Source organism: Aquarana catesbeiana, linkage group LG01, assembly GCF_042186555.1.
Source record: "Aquarana catesbeiana isolate 2022-GZ linkage group LG01, ASM4218655v1, whole genome shotgun sequence".
Taxonomy (NCBI): domain Eukaryota; kingdom Metazoa; phylum Chordata; class Amphibia; order Anura; family Ranidae; genus Aquarana; species Aquarana catesbeiana.
The window spans coordinates 714,508,758-714,524,379 of NC_133324.1; the positions used below are offsets into that span (position 1 = coordinate 714,508,758).

Consider the following 15,622-nt stretch of genomic DNA (forward strand, 5'->3'; position numbering starts at 1 on the left):
CCTACAACATTCATAATGGAGCTTTTTCAAGTATTGTATCTTTTCATGACTTCAGAAAGTACAGTATTACACAAGAGTAAAAGTCATTTGAAGAGCAGTATGCATTCTAGCAGTTATCTAGATATTTGCAGGGAAGATAAAGATGCTTCTATGTATATGTTAAATACATTTTATAATACATTTGTAATAAAAAATACACCAGCCCAAATTTTTCTTTTTTAGCTTTGCATACAGTGGGGAAGAATTAGCCCCTCTGTTGAGTTTGTAATGCTATGTAGGGCTCTATTATAGATATTTGGTGATCGCTTTTGTATGGACTAACCCTTGAGAGCTGACCACAGGCAGTACATTTTTCTAAAAGAACTGTGCAGCCCATTTTTGTTTTTAGGTTTTTTTTTTTCAATAGAGTATGGAAGGATTAAATTAGGGAAATTTGCTTAGTAAAGTATGAAAGGATTAGCCCTCGTTGGACTTTTACATTTATCTGGGGCGCTGTTAGAGAGTTCTCTACTTCCCAGTCACAATGGTTTCACAAAACAGGAAGTAAGGAAAAATCTGCAGCAGAGACCCAGTAAAATGCTAACAGGGGTTCCAGCCCTCACCTACTTTATTTTATTTTACTGTCTGTATTCCTGTTGGAGATTTTCTCTCACTTCCTGTCTGATAAAATCACGGTTTCCAGAAAGTGAGAAGAACTCCAGATAAATGTAAAAACCCAACAAGTGTTCTATTCCATCCCTCGCTCTATCTAAAACAAAAAAATTTCAGCTTGACATACATTTTAATTTTTTTTTTTTTTTTTTTTAGATTTGAATGAACTGCTCAATAAATTTAACACCTTTATGGTTTGAGGGCCTACTTATACAATCATAATTATATCTAATCAGAGACCCTCAGATGTTTATTGATCTGACATGAATGGTGTATAAAAATGATCATTTTCATACACCATTCAATATACAATTATATCTTCCAAATTGATGCGGATTGTGCAAGATTATCCACCCTCTCAGGGATTATATTGTGATGACCTGACCTGCCATTTGGCTGACCCCACGCGCGTCGCTAGGCAGGAATTTCAAAGGGACGTACAGGGTACACCGTTTTGCCTGCCCGTGCCATTCTGCCGAAGTAAATAGGCGTGCGGCGGTCAGCATGTGGTTAAATAGTGCTTGTTTAGGTAGAGGGGAAGGAATAAGTGCAAATACTTACCTTATTTCTTGTTCCCTTGGCAGCCAGTGCTCCGTACACTATCTGAAACTCTAGGCATTGCATATAATAATGCAGGACTATCTCTTCACAAATTGTAAAACTTAAAGTGGTTCTAAAGGCAAAAGGTTTTATTACCCTAATGCATTCTCTGCATTAAGGTAAAAAACCTTTCTAAGCCTGTGATTCCTCTCCTCTCAGCCATCCATAAACACTTACCCGAGTCCTCTTTAGATCCAGTACTGTTCTATGTGCAGCACCACTGCTCCTTCTTTCTGCATTCCCTTCCTCTTCCTGCATGTGATATAGTTATGATATCTTTTACATGACTTTCTAAGCCTGTGATTCCTCTCCTCTCAGCCATCCATAAACACTTACCCGAGTCCTCTTTAGATCCAGTACTGTTCTATGTGCAGCACCACTGCTCCTTCTTTCTGCATTCACTTCCTCTTCCTGCATGTGATATAGTTATGATATCTTTTACATGACCTGTTTAGTACTGTTTTTCTTGTCTTTTCCTACTTTAAAAAAAAAAAAAAACTATGAAAAACTCACTTTTGCTCATGAACAGTGCTGTACCAGGCAGCTGAGCTGCAGTATAATAGATAGATAGATAGATAGATAGATAGATAGATAGATAGATAGATAGATAGATAGATCCCCAAAAATATATATAAAAAAAAATTTATACAGTAATCAGTGGCTATTTTTAGCTCGGATCGCTGTATAAATGTCAATGGTCGCAAAATAGTGTCAAAAGTTTGTCCAATTTGTCTGCCGCAATGTCGCATTCATGATAAAAATCGCAGATCACCGCCATTACTAGAAAAATTGAGAAAAAAACTGCGCATCAAAAAGAATAATAACAATAACAATAATATGTGCTGCAGAGTCCTATATGTGACACAAACACACAAACGTAAATAAGAAAAATATTGACTCGCGCATCTAAACAAAATACGATATATGTGACTGAATAATTTAAACAAAAGTGCAGGAAACCATATGTGCATATAATAAAATCAAAATAGGTACGAGGTTTAAATGATCCAACCTCCCCCTAAGCAAGTATGATAGACCATATGAATATGGAACATTGGTGCAAAAATAAACGTGAAAAAACTGCAATGTATATTAAAATAAGAAGTGTAATAAAAAGTCCACACACATAAACACCAAAGGGTGATGTTGCAATCCAAAATGTATCCAATTGTTGTGAAATCCTAGTTATATGGGTCCACCACCATGAATAAAGAGCCTGGCCGCTTACCAGAACCCCATGACCCCCCCGTTACAGAGGGTCTAAATGGGCTTTGAAATCCTGCTGTTCAAATCGCCAAGGAATCAGGTGGGAGCTGTGCTAGGACGTCAAGAACTTAAATGCAGATAGATGGATCCACAAGGAAAGGAGGCTCCTCCCTCAGCGAAGTATTATCATCATAAAGGGAAAAAACAAAGGGCTCCGATAGTGTAAAACCAAATGATGTTTATTAAAATATAGTAAAAACTCACATGTAGTTAAGAAAAAACCTCTGAAGAAAGACAGTCTGCGGCACCGGCCGGATGTTCGCAGATAGCCCGTCCAGCTGGAGTAGCAACGACAGAGGGAGGTGACGCGATGACACCGCTCAGCCCTACGCTGCGTTTCGCAAAAGAATTGCGTCTTCCAGGGGCACGGGCGGCACATCACGTCACCTCCCTTAAATAATAAAAACATAATGAATACAAGCCTCACTCTGGGTTCAAACCGGATCTCCATAGTAGCCTAAAACATAGAGAACGGCTGGAACCCGGTGCGCATGCGCGCCCTGTGTCTCAGCCTCTGACGTAGCATCACATGACGGCCAGGCTCTTTATTCATGGTGGTGGACCCATATACCTAGGATTTCACAACAATTGGATAAATTTTGGATTGCAACATCACCCTTTGGTGTTTATGTGTGTGGACTTTTTATTACACTTCTTATTTTAATATACATTGCAGTTTTTTTCACGTTTATTTTTGCACCAATGTTCCATATTCATAGGGTCTATCATACTTGCTTAGGGGGAGGTTGGATCATTTAAACCTCGTACCTATTTTGATTTTATTATATGCACATATGGTTTCCTGCACTTTTGTTTAAATTATTCAGTCACATATATCGTATTTTGTTTAGATGCGCGAGTCAATATTTTTCACCGCCATTACTAGTAAAAAAAAATTATAATAAAAATGCCATAAATCTATCCCCTATTTTGTAGACGCTATAACTTTTGTGCAAACCAATCAATATACACTTATTGCGATTTTTTTTTACCAAAAATATGTAGAAGAATACATATCGGCCTAAACTGTGGAAGAAATTTGTTTTTCTATTTATTTTTGGGGGATATTTATTATATAGCAAAAAGTAAAAAATAAAAGTAAAGTAAGAAATATTGCTTTTTTTTCAAAATTGTCGCTCTTTTTGAGTTTATAGTGCAAAAAAGAAAAAAACGCAGAGGTGTTCAAATGCCACTAAAAGAAAGCTCTATTTGTGGGAAAAAAATGACGTCAATTTTGTTTGGGTACAACGTCGCACGACCGTGCAATTGTCAGCTAAAGCGACGCAGTGCTGAATCGCAAAAAATGCTCTGGTCAGGAAGGGGGTAAAATCTTCCGGGGCTGAAGTGGTTAAAAGTAGCCTGGAGTGAGACATTAGACAAAAAAAAATGTATTGGAGTTGGACTTAAATATTTTGGTGTAATAAACAGTTAAATATCTATCTATCTATCTATCTATCTATCTATCTATCTATCTATCTATCTATCTATCTATCTATCTATCTATCTATCTATCTATCTATCTATCTATCATACTGCAGGGCAGTTGCCTGTTGCAGCACTGTTCATGAGCAAAAGTCAGTTTTTCATAGCAAAGTTTTTTAAAGCGTAGGGTGTTAGGAAAAGACAAGAAAAACTGTACTAAACAGGGTTAAAGTCTTGTAAAAGATATCTATATCATATTACAATCATAATCCCTGACCTTTCATTTACTCTTAAATGTCATCCTAATCGTATTTACAGCCTAAATATTTGTGCACCTATGTACACATTACAGAGCTGCACATTTAGATTACAAACAAAAATCCATTCCTTAAAGGACAACTCCAGTTGTGTTTTTAACTCTTTTTTTCCCTTTGTTCTATGGTCAGTGATTATTTTCTTTAAGGTGATAATAACGGCATTTTCTCGAGGCCCCCCACCGACACCCATGGCTCCTCTCTTCTGTCGAGTGTCCCCAGAGCAAGAAGCTTGCAATGGGGGCATCCAAGCTGTTGCACTCCCGAATCGCTGCTCTGCGTGTCCATTCACTCGCAGGGCCGTGGCTCGGCCCCCTCTCTCTTCTCATTGGCTCACTAGCTGTGATTGACAGCAGCGGAGGGAGAGACCTAGCAGAGCCGAGGCTCAGCGCTGGAGGAAGATCAGGCTCAGGTAAGTATTAGGCGGGCTGGGGGGGCTTCTGCACAGAAAGGATGCCCCACAGATGCTCACAGATGCTCAATACTGTCTTGGCCAGTGATGGACTGGCCAAGACATGCTTGGCCAGTCCATCACCTTTACCCTCAGCTACTTTAGCAAGGAAGTGATTGTCTTGGAGGTGTATTTGGGTTGTTATCATGTTGGAATACTGCCCTGCGACCCAGTCTCCAAAAGGAGGGGATCATGCGCTGCTTCAGTATGTACAGTACATGTTGACATTCATGGTTCCCTCAATGAACTGTAGCTCCCCAGTGTCGGCAGCACTCATGCAGCCCCAGACCATGACATTCCCACCACCATGCTTGACTGTAGGCAAGACACACTTGTCTTTGTACTCCTCACCTGGTTGCTTGCCACCATCTAAACCAAATAAGTTTATCTTGGTCTCATCAGACCACAGGACATTGTTCCAGTAATCCATGTCTTTAGTCTGCTTGTCTTCAGCAAACTGTTTGCAGGCTCTCTTGTGCATCATCTTTAGAAGAGGCTTACTTCTGAGATGACAGCCATGCAGACCAATTTGATGCAGTGTGCAGCGTATGGTCTGAGCACTGACAGGCTGCCCCCCCACCCCTTCAACCTCTGGCAGCACTCATAAGTCTATTTCCCAAAGAAAACCTCTGGATATGATGCTGAGCATGTGCACTCAACTTCTTTGGTTGACCATGGCGAGGCCTGTTCTGAGTGGAACCTGTCCTGGTAAACCACTGTATGGTGTTGGCCACCATGCTGCAGCTCAGTTTCAGGATCTTGGCAACCTTATTAAAACAGTAAGCACAAAATTGTCTGTGGCTTAACCATATAAAGTACAGAGGTATTGATTTAGATTTAAATACTCCAGACGCTCATATGCATCAGTTCTCAAATACATGTTCCCTTTTATAGTTTGTTCTGTAAAATTGCAAAATTCTGTATTTTTATCTCTGTATTCCATCTCTAAGCCTAACACAGCTCTCTGAAACTCTCAGATCTATAGATGTGTGTATGGACCGGAGCTCGGGAGGCTGAGTAATGACATCACAGGCCCCACATCCCAGCTGTACACTCACACTAGCGCTGGCTTAGCAGTGCGTATGGTGCTGGAAGTGTGCACACATGTCACTCCCTGCTGAGAGGTGGGGTGTACAGCTGGAAGGTAGGGCCAGTGATGTCATGTCTCTGCCATCCATGGACCGGAGATTTCCAGAGAGCTGTTATAGGTTTGGAGATGAAAATACAGAGGTAAAAATACAGCGCTTTGAATTTTTACAGAACAAACTATAAAATGGTGCTTGTATTTTGGAACTGATGCTTATGAGTTTTACAAGCCTTTAAACTAAATACACATTTACTCAGGCTGAAGCAGCGGGAGACACGCACCCTTAATTCACGGTCTTGCATGAGTCTCCTCTGTATGTCTGTCAATCAAATGAGAGGGGCATGGTGCTACTAAAAAAAAATAAAACATATGCATATGTGTGTGATTTTTTTTAGTAGCAAAGCAGGGAGGATTACAAATGACAGGCTGCTCATATCCCTGTCAGACACAAATGAGTTGTACTGCTTGCTGATTTAGCTAAAATGTTTATTTATTTTTTGTTATCTGGGTTTACAACCACTTTAAAGTGAAATTCCACCCATTTAAAATTCAGCAGCTACAAAAAGTGTAGCAGCTGACTTTTAATAATTGGACACTCACCTGTCCCACAGTCCAACGATGCAGGCGAACAAAGCCACGCTCCTCTCCTCTCCCCCTCCTCTCTGCAGTGCCGGCATTGTAACTGTGGGCACCGGGCTGTGGCTTCACAGCCAGCCATGCACTGCGCATGTGAATGGCTGGGCAATCTTCTGGGACCTGTGAGGTGTCCCAGAAGATTGCAGAGAGTGAGGGGGGAGAGGTGAACTTTCTTCCAAAGCTGCGGAGCCCCGGGAGGAAGTGGGAGCTGGACCCCTCTAAAAAGAGGGTATTCGCTACCCCCCCCAAAAAAAAAAGTCATGTTAAATGTGGTATGTCAGGGGGTCACCATCACTTAAAGCAGAAGTTCCATTTTTAGGTGGAACCCTGCTTTAAGCATTACAACTAAATTCCAGGTATTGTGTTTTTTGCCTAGTAACATTTGTCCAGCTTAGACCAATGTAAGTATGCATATGCCATACCTGGCCGATCCCTGTGAAAGCAGAGAATCACTTGCTCAGCACATACAATGTTTGGAGAACACCTTGCATTTTTCCCAATGAATATGAAGCATTCTCTGATTGGATGAAGTGAATAAGCGGGGAGGTGATGTCCCAATGTTATGTATTCTGTGCTCTCTTCACTTTAAACTGCTACCCACAAATTACTGTGTTTATAGCAAAGGTCCTCCAGGATTTAGATTTCCCTATTATTATTATTATTATTATTATTATTTAATATGAATTTTTTAGATAGATAGATAGATAGATAGATAGATAGATAGATAGATAGATAGATAGATAGATAGATAGATAGATAGATAGATAGATAGATAGATAGATAGATAGATAGATAGATCAGATGTCTTTGTTACAAGCACGTATATTGTCCTTAGTGATATGAAAAAAAAAATTGTATTCAAAAAGGTAATAGTTAATCGCATTAAATTTATTATTCGACAATACAATAAAGACTTGGATTTCCCTGGGGTTTGTGAGGCAGATCAGTAATCATTTTAACATGATGAAAAGCAGCATTAATTTATGTCTAAATTGATGTGCCTTAGGGATTGATATCAAAGGGTCATTGTAGAAAATGTTTTGTGATTGCTTTTTCTCACACTTTCCAACTTTAAGTAAGAGTGCATTGTTTGTATAAACATGCTATTCATGCCTCAAGTTTTTCTTCTGTGATTATGCATTAACTGTATCTAATTGCTAGCAGACAAGAAGAAGCCATCAAGGTTATTTATGCAGTATGATACACAGAATCACTTTATATTCCATTTACTCTGTTTATCTTGCCTATATGTGTCCTTGGTGTGGATTCCGCTGAGACAAAGCAGGATTTTCACAAAAACCGGATTTAAGAAGCTATGCATTTTAATATGATTTTCCAATTTATTACTTAAAGTATAACACAGTTAACCAGTACCATCTTATTTTAATTACCAGAAGAAATAATGCATAGGCAGTTTTTATTAGAAGGAAGACTGGCACTGTTTTAACCTGTTAAATCCCTGTGCTGGAAACAACAGGAACATGCAGACAGTATCTGATCACACTGATCACTGTAATCTTTGCTGAAAAGAATACATACAGTACATGTTGTTTTAAAGGATATTTGATTCTTTTGACACAAGCATCTTTGAAAGGTAACAGGTTGTTATTCAGTATCTCACAAAAGTAAGTACACCCTCACATTTTTGTAAATATTTTATTATATCTTTTCATGTGACACTTTGACACAATGTAAAGTAGTGAGTGTACAGTTTGTATAACAGTGTCAATTTGCTGTCTTTTGTGTAATTTCTTCAGTGTTGTCACATGAAAAGATATAATAAAATATTTACAAAAATGTTAGAGGTGTACTCACTTTTGTGAGATACTATGTGTCTACATGACTGGTGGGATTTGGGCAGCTTCCTTTATAGGCATAAATCCAAACCAAAAAGGAAGTTAGAACCTTGCTTGTGGATAAGTGCAGGCATTGGATTTGCACACCCGTTGATATCAGGGACTGATGTCTCTAGTCTGTAGAGTAGTTATTTGCATTGGCTCAGAGAAGAGGAACCTTGGTCTTTGTTTGTTAACAGACACATTTCTGACAACCAAGAGTCATCTGAACATGACCAGTGCTCACCCCAACAAATTATTGGGTTTCCAAGCAGTTGTGTTCCTCTTTCTGGTTACCTGGCTAGCAGAAGTGGAATGGGTTGAACCTGGAATCTGGGCTCAAGACAAAGGTATACTGATAGATATTGATAGGAAATCTCAGGGAGTTTGATTGGAAAAAGGTTACTTTTAGCCATAGAATTGTACTCCAACCCCAAGCGATATTAATTCTGCCAAATAAGCGCAAGTACTATCCAGTGGAATTGACCCTCAAAGGCACTTTTGTAAAGTACAGCAGAAGTCACCTTGTTAAAGTGTATCACTGGTCAAAATGCTTAATCACATATTTATTTCCACATTTTATTTCAATTAATTCTAACCTACTTCTATTAAAGTGGTAGTAAACCGCATTAAAAAACAAATTTAAAAAATTGGGCCCAGGGCAGTTTAAGTCATAGTGTGCTAGTATGCATTGCATACTTATGTAATTGAAACAGTGTTGCTTCATCCCTCGTATAACTTTTTTCTGTGTGCTTTTAAAGTGACCTGATACTATGTTTGGTACAAAACACATGCTTAAGGTACTTGTGGTCATATTAGTGCACTTGTAACAACCCGGTTGAGTACTGTCTATGGTAACTTTGTTATTTTCACTAACATTTCCAGGACACGCTTTCTGGGGTAAACCCTATTCTTCTAAGGTCCAGGTAGTATGATCAGTACTGCTTGGATTTTAGATGAAGAGAGCTGATCCCCAAAAGCTTGTTCTGAAAATGTAACAAAAGTATCACTGACAGTATTGAACTGTGCTGTACAGAACACACAAATCTTTCAACTATTTCTATATTTACCACCTCGTATGGAACCCACCTTGGTATGGATTGCAGTGTTGCCTGTGTGTCATTTTAGTCCCACTATCAGCAATGCTAACCTATGCTTCACTACTCCATAAATAACACAGGCAGTAAAGGAAGTACTTTGTGAACAGGCAGTATATGGAGAAAATGTACCTTATTTACCAACATGTTCAATTAGATATTAAAATAGAAACTAAAGTGAATCTGTGTTCACTATTAATTCAAAGGGATCTTTTAAAAAGTAGAGTTTTTAACAGGGTATGATTGGGTGTTTACTGTTAAAACTGTTTTACCATGTGTATTGAGCTCAGTGAACATTCACTTTGTCAAGTGAACAGCCTTTACTGCTTTGGTGAATCAATCCTATGTACAGTACTTGCATTGTGAAGAAGCAGTAAAGGGCTACAACTGTGTAGCACTACAAAGCATTAAGTGAAGAGCATTAGTGTACTGAGATTAGTAGATAAGGTGACATAAAGCTATGTTCATGTCATTCAACCCATCATGCGCTAGCAAAAGTCCTATTTTTTACACTTCCCTGGCATGTAACTGGACATTTAATATTAGTGAAGGTTTACATTATTTACTAACATTCACATTGCAATTGCGGATGTCCTCATATGAATATGTAGTGACAAACTACACATAGAAGCATTTTTTTTTTTTTTTTTTCAAACAACACACACCATTTACATTAAGCTATATATATATATATATATATATATATATATATATATATATATATATATATATACAGTGGGGACGGAAAGTATTCAGACCCCCTTAAATTTTTCACTCTTTGTTATATTGCAGCCATTTGCTAAAATCATTTAAGTTCATTTTTTTTCCTCAGTAATGTACACACAGCACCCCATATTGACTGAAAAACACAGAATTGTTGACATTTTTGCAGATTTATTAAAAAAGAAAAACTGAAATATCACATGGTCTTAAGTATTCAGACCCTTTGCTGTGACACTCATATATTTAACTCAGGCACTGTCCATTTCTTCTGATCATCCTTGAGATGGTTCTACACCTTTATTTGAGTCCAGCTGTGTTTGATTTTACTGATTGGACTTGATTAGGAAAGCCACACACCTGTCTATATAAGACCTTACAACTCACTGTGCGTGTAAGAGCAAATGAGAATCATGAGGTCAAAGGAACTGCCTGAAGAGCTCAGAGACAGAATTGTGGCAAGGCACAGATCTGGCCAAGGTTACAAAAAAATCTGCTGCTCTTAGGGTTCCTAAGAGCACAGTGGCCTCCATAAATCTTAAATGGAAGACGTTTGGGATGACCAGAACCCTTCCTAGAGCTGGCCATCCGGCCAAACTGAGCTATTGGGGGAGAAGAGCCATGGTGAGAGAGTTAAAGAAGAACCCAGAGATCACTGTGGCTGAGCTCCAGAGATGCAGTTGGGAGATGGGAGAAAGTTGTAGAAAGTCAACCATCACTGCAGCCCTCCACCAGTTGGGGCTTTATGGCAGAGTGGCCCAACAGAAGCCTCTCCTCAGTGCAAGACACATGAAAGCCTGCATGGAGTTTGCTAAAAAACACCTGAAGGACTCCAAGATGATGAGAAATAAGATTCTCTGGTCTGATGAGACCAAGATAGAACTTTTTGGCCTTAATTCTAAGTGGTATGTGTGGAGAAAACCAGGCACTGCTCATCACCTGTCCAACACAGTCCCAACAGTGAAGCATGGTGGTGGCAGCATCATGCTGTGGGGGTGTTTTTCAACTGCATGGACAAGACGACTGGTTGCAATCGAGGGAAAGATGAATGCGGCCAAGTACAGGGATATCCTGAACAAAAACGTTCTCCATAGCACTCAGGACCTCAGACTGGGCCGAAGGTTAACCTTCCAACAAGACAATGACCCTAAGCACACAGCTATTAAATGAAGGAGTGGCTTCACAACAACTCCGTGACTGTTCTTGAATCGCCCAGCCAGAGCCCTGACTTAAACCCAATTGAGCATCTCTGGAGAAAATGGCTGTCCACCAACGTTTACCATCCAACCTGACAGAACTGGAGAGAATCTGCAAGGAGGATTGGCAGAGGATCCCCAAATCCAGGTGTGAAAAACTTGTTGCATCTTTCCCAAAAAGACTCATGGCTGTATTAGATCAAAAGGGTGCTTCTACTAAATACTTAGAACCATGTGATATTTCAGTTTTTCTTTTTTAATAAATCTGCAAAAATGTCAACAATTCTGTGTTTTTCTGTCAATATGGGGTGCTGTGTGTACATTAATGAGGAAAAAAAAATTAACTTAAATGATTTTAGCAATTGGCTGCAATATGTGAAAGTGAGAGTGAAAAAATGTACGGGGGTCTGAATACTTTCCGTCCCCACTGTATATATCTCTTTGAAAAAAAAACTATACCTCCCTTTTATTAGAATGTATGGCATTATTTGTTTCAGTTCTGTGTACTTTACCTTTTTTTCATTATATAAGAAAATGCAGTTTTGGAAATACTGTATACACAGTGATATTTTGAAATATGTAATTCAAAAGTCTAAATTAAACTATATAAATTTAACTAGCATATTCCTGCACAATGGGGCTTTCTTTTTACTTGGAAAGCAACCTATATGAGTTTTATACATAAATGTTAATAAATAAATAAAACATGTAAGGTATTTTTACACATATAAGAAATGTGTATTTTATCCCAACAGATTCTCAAATGAATGAATTATTGAATTTTCTGAATACCTGATTTATGAACTAGATAACACTGCCTTAAGCCTAAATAATTTCTAATAAAACAAGGCAAACTTCCTTAAGTTCATTTTTATAATAATATTACATTGGAAAATGCCTGTACCTAGTGCAGACATAGCTGATTGCTTCTGTCATCTGTGTTTCTGTAAAGAAATCTCTAGCACGGTATGCATACTTCAGGTGATCTACATATAAAACACTAGCCTGAAGTTAAATCTGTTTGAATGATGAATATATAAGACTGCTTTAAAAAAAAAAACATACTTTAAAGGCTAAATCTACTCATTGACGATAGATGATTTTTCGTCAGATAGGGAAGTGATCATTATTGGTGCCCATACACCTCTTAAACTGGATGCATCTCTTGAAGAGACTGGACACTATTGAGCCATTTGGTGCTTCTATACAAAAGTCCTGCTAGCAGTTCCAACCAAGCACAAGCAGAGGGCTATTAATAGGTATAATAGGAGAAAAAAAAACAAACAAACCCTACTTTCTGCCAATAGTTATCAGATTTCTGTCCCAGTGTTCAGATGCCCAAAACCGCTGGAAACTGTCACATGATTGGAGGCCACTGAGCTAATCAGCTATGGCCAAGGAATTCCCCACCCTTCAGCCACACATAACAAAGAAACGGTGATGCTGGTGACATCGTAGACCTAATATGGTCACATGGTTATATTTGGCAAAGGTCATTGATTAAATATGGCCATGTGGCTATATTAGGTCAATAATGTTATGATCATCTGCAACCCTTTGTTATGTGCAGGTGTAGGATGAGAAATATCCTGGGTGCAGCTGATTGGGCCAGCAGCCATGGGATCTTTTATATGGAACCTCCTAAGTCATTCACTTGGCTACACTTTAAGGGAAACTATAGGTGTGAGGGAGTGCTCATGGAGGGAACAAGTTTTGTTCTACCACAAACCAGAAGAAATTTGAAATCTATTCTTTTTTTAATTGTAACACAAGGTACGTAATATTTCTGATCACTTGTACTAAATGTCAAGTCCAATATGTTGGCAGGACAAAGAGGCATCTCCATGACTGCTTTCAGGAACATCTATACAGCGTGAAAAAAATGCATCCATGGTGAGGAAGCAGCCTTACAAGTTCAGGTTATCGATAAGATTAGGGTCCCCAAGAGAGGGGAGGATGCCTTCTGGTTGCTGTATCGGAGAGAAGTGTTTTGGATTTTCCATCTCCAGACTCGTATTCCCCAGGGACACAATTTTGAGAGGGATGTGTGCCATTTCTATGAATGAGTCTGGACAACACTTCCCTCCATCACCTGAAGAGCTCCAGTTGGCTGCCTAATTCTGCCCTTTTCTCCCACTTTTGTCCCCATATCTGTTGCTGGTTCCTTGTCTTTTGGATTAGTATTTGTTTTCATATTAACCTCTTTGATGTTGGGCCTACGTCCATCATCTGTATGTGACAAGTGGATACAGGTAATCAGTATTTTCCCAATTTACAGGGCTCATGGGATACTACTGTATTGTCCCTAATTTTTGGGGCCCACCTGTGTATGTGGTATCCATGGGCTTGTGTGTTTCTATACGTGTCCAGGGATGCCACATGTTGCAGTATGTTCCCACATGTGACATTTAGCGTGTATTTATGGTCACACTTCATTAATTTTAACTCTGATTGTGTTATGGTTTATCTGTTGTTTTTTCCTTTTGCAGCATGTATCTTTTCTTACTCATTTATTTTTTTGCACTTTGTTTCTTTTTCTCTATTGATTTTTCTTATTCTCATTGAATGTTTTACTTGGGGCATATTTGTTTTTATGTGTTTATATTTGTATGTTTTGATTCAATCATTGATTAAAGTTGTCATCTGCCTCTGGTTAACATTCCCCCAGCACCTAGATGTGTGGGGGATGGACCTATATAATATGTATCAGTTGGGCATGTCATTGTAATGATTAAGCACATCTCTGTTGTGTGAAATGTGTCTACTTTGACCACTGCTGGTGTCTCATGGTGTTACTTTGGATATCTGAACATTCCAATAAACTTCATTTGGAACCCACGTGAGGTGCAGCCATTTCTTACTTAGCCATGGGATCAGGCCAAACTCAGTTCATCCTGAACCCTGGCTCATCACTAATGCTAGGCATCAACCCAGAAAAGAAACAGTGCTACTTTTCTGTATCAGTAAGTTTGTCAAGAACAGCATAGGTTAGGAACTTCTTTTTTTATTTTTAATATCCAATCTTATTTATTATTATTTATTATAAGAGGGAATCAAATATTTTTTTTTCTCTAAACTAGATAAGAATACTGTTCAATGGAGGCTAATTATATTTCTGCAATATATAGGGGGGGTGCCCCCATGCTCCCTTAGAACAGGTGAATTCCATTCAGTACTTGCAGATCTGGATTCTCTCCTATCCTTGAAAAGGCTAATTAGTTTCCTTCACTGTCCCTGCAGAATGGCAGAATGACCTTCACCCACCAGCATCAGGCACCTGCATTTTCCAACAATCAGTGACTAGAATCTCTGTTACCCTACCAAGGTGGACAAGTACGGTCAAATTTCAAATCTCTTAGAGTGAAATTTAAGAGAAATAGTCCTGCACTATCAAATATGGAGGTGGCTGAAGGTGGAAAAGCTGCATGCACCTATTCGGGTAAACACCTGACCTTTTAGTTGAATATATAGATGGGTGGTGCTGCGCTAGTCCTAAATGTAAAACCAAAGTGGTTTAAATGTTGATCATAATTTGTATCACCAAAATATATATAAATAAATAAAAAGTATTACAAAAACTGGTAGGATGACTCCTACAGGTGATGCGTCTCACTGGACTTAATAGAAATAGTATGGGTGTAAGCAAATATATATAATAAAATACGCATATTACAAACTTAGATCACCATAATAATTATCTAATTCAACGTTAGTGACAAAAAACAATTTTAAATAAAGTGCAAAGTGATTTAGACTATATGCATATACAGTCCAAAAGTGACAGTGTGCATTGTGCAAACAATGTGCACAATGTAAAAATAGCTACACCTCTAATTGCATACGGTGTTAATGAACAAAACTTCATATAAAGTGCAAAATGTGCAAAAAACTGCAGAAATAAATATGATAATTAATGTCCCAAAGAAACAAAGGTATATATAATGAAAAAGGGAATTTCACACAAAAAAAATGTCCTTTTTAAATGAAATCTGTGACAGCAACGTGCTAGCATGCACATGTGGCAGTTAAAGTGCTTGGTGAATCAAATCTGGTGCATCTTCGTGTGCAGACACTTCAGTGGGTAGTGGCCCCTTACCTTAAAGTAATGGGGCAACAGCATATGACCAAAAGGGCTTTTTTTCTCATCCACCTAGGGGCTCCTGCGCATCCCTCACCGTCCTAAGTCCTAGGATATGGTTCCCTCAGATGTAGTGCGGGGGGGTTATAAGGATAATAGAGCAAAAAAGAACCCAATAGTGTAATTCCGTTTACTTAAGGTAACTTGTTTTTATTAGACAAATGCAGGTACTCACATTAGCAATTGAGAAAGACAGTGATTGTATCCGA

The 15,622-nt window shown here is 38.7% G+C and overlaps 1 protein-coding gene across 1 annotated transcript in view; it reads right to left on the reverse strand.

Moving 5' to 3' along the window:
• SLC7A11 (solute carrier family 7 member 11) overlaps positions 1-15,622 on the reverse strand; it is a 393,826-nt gene that overhangs the window by 128,662 nt on the left and 249,542 nt on the right. The window lies entirely within an intron of this gene.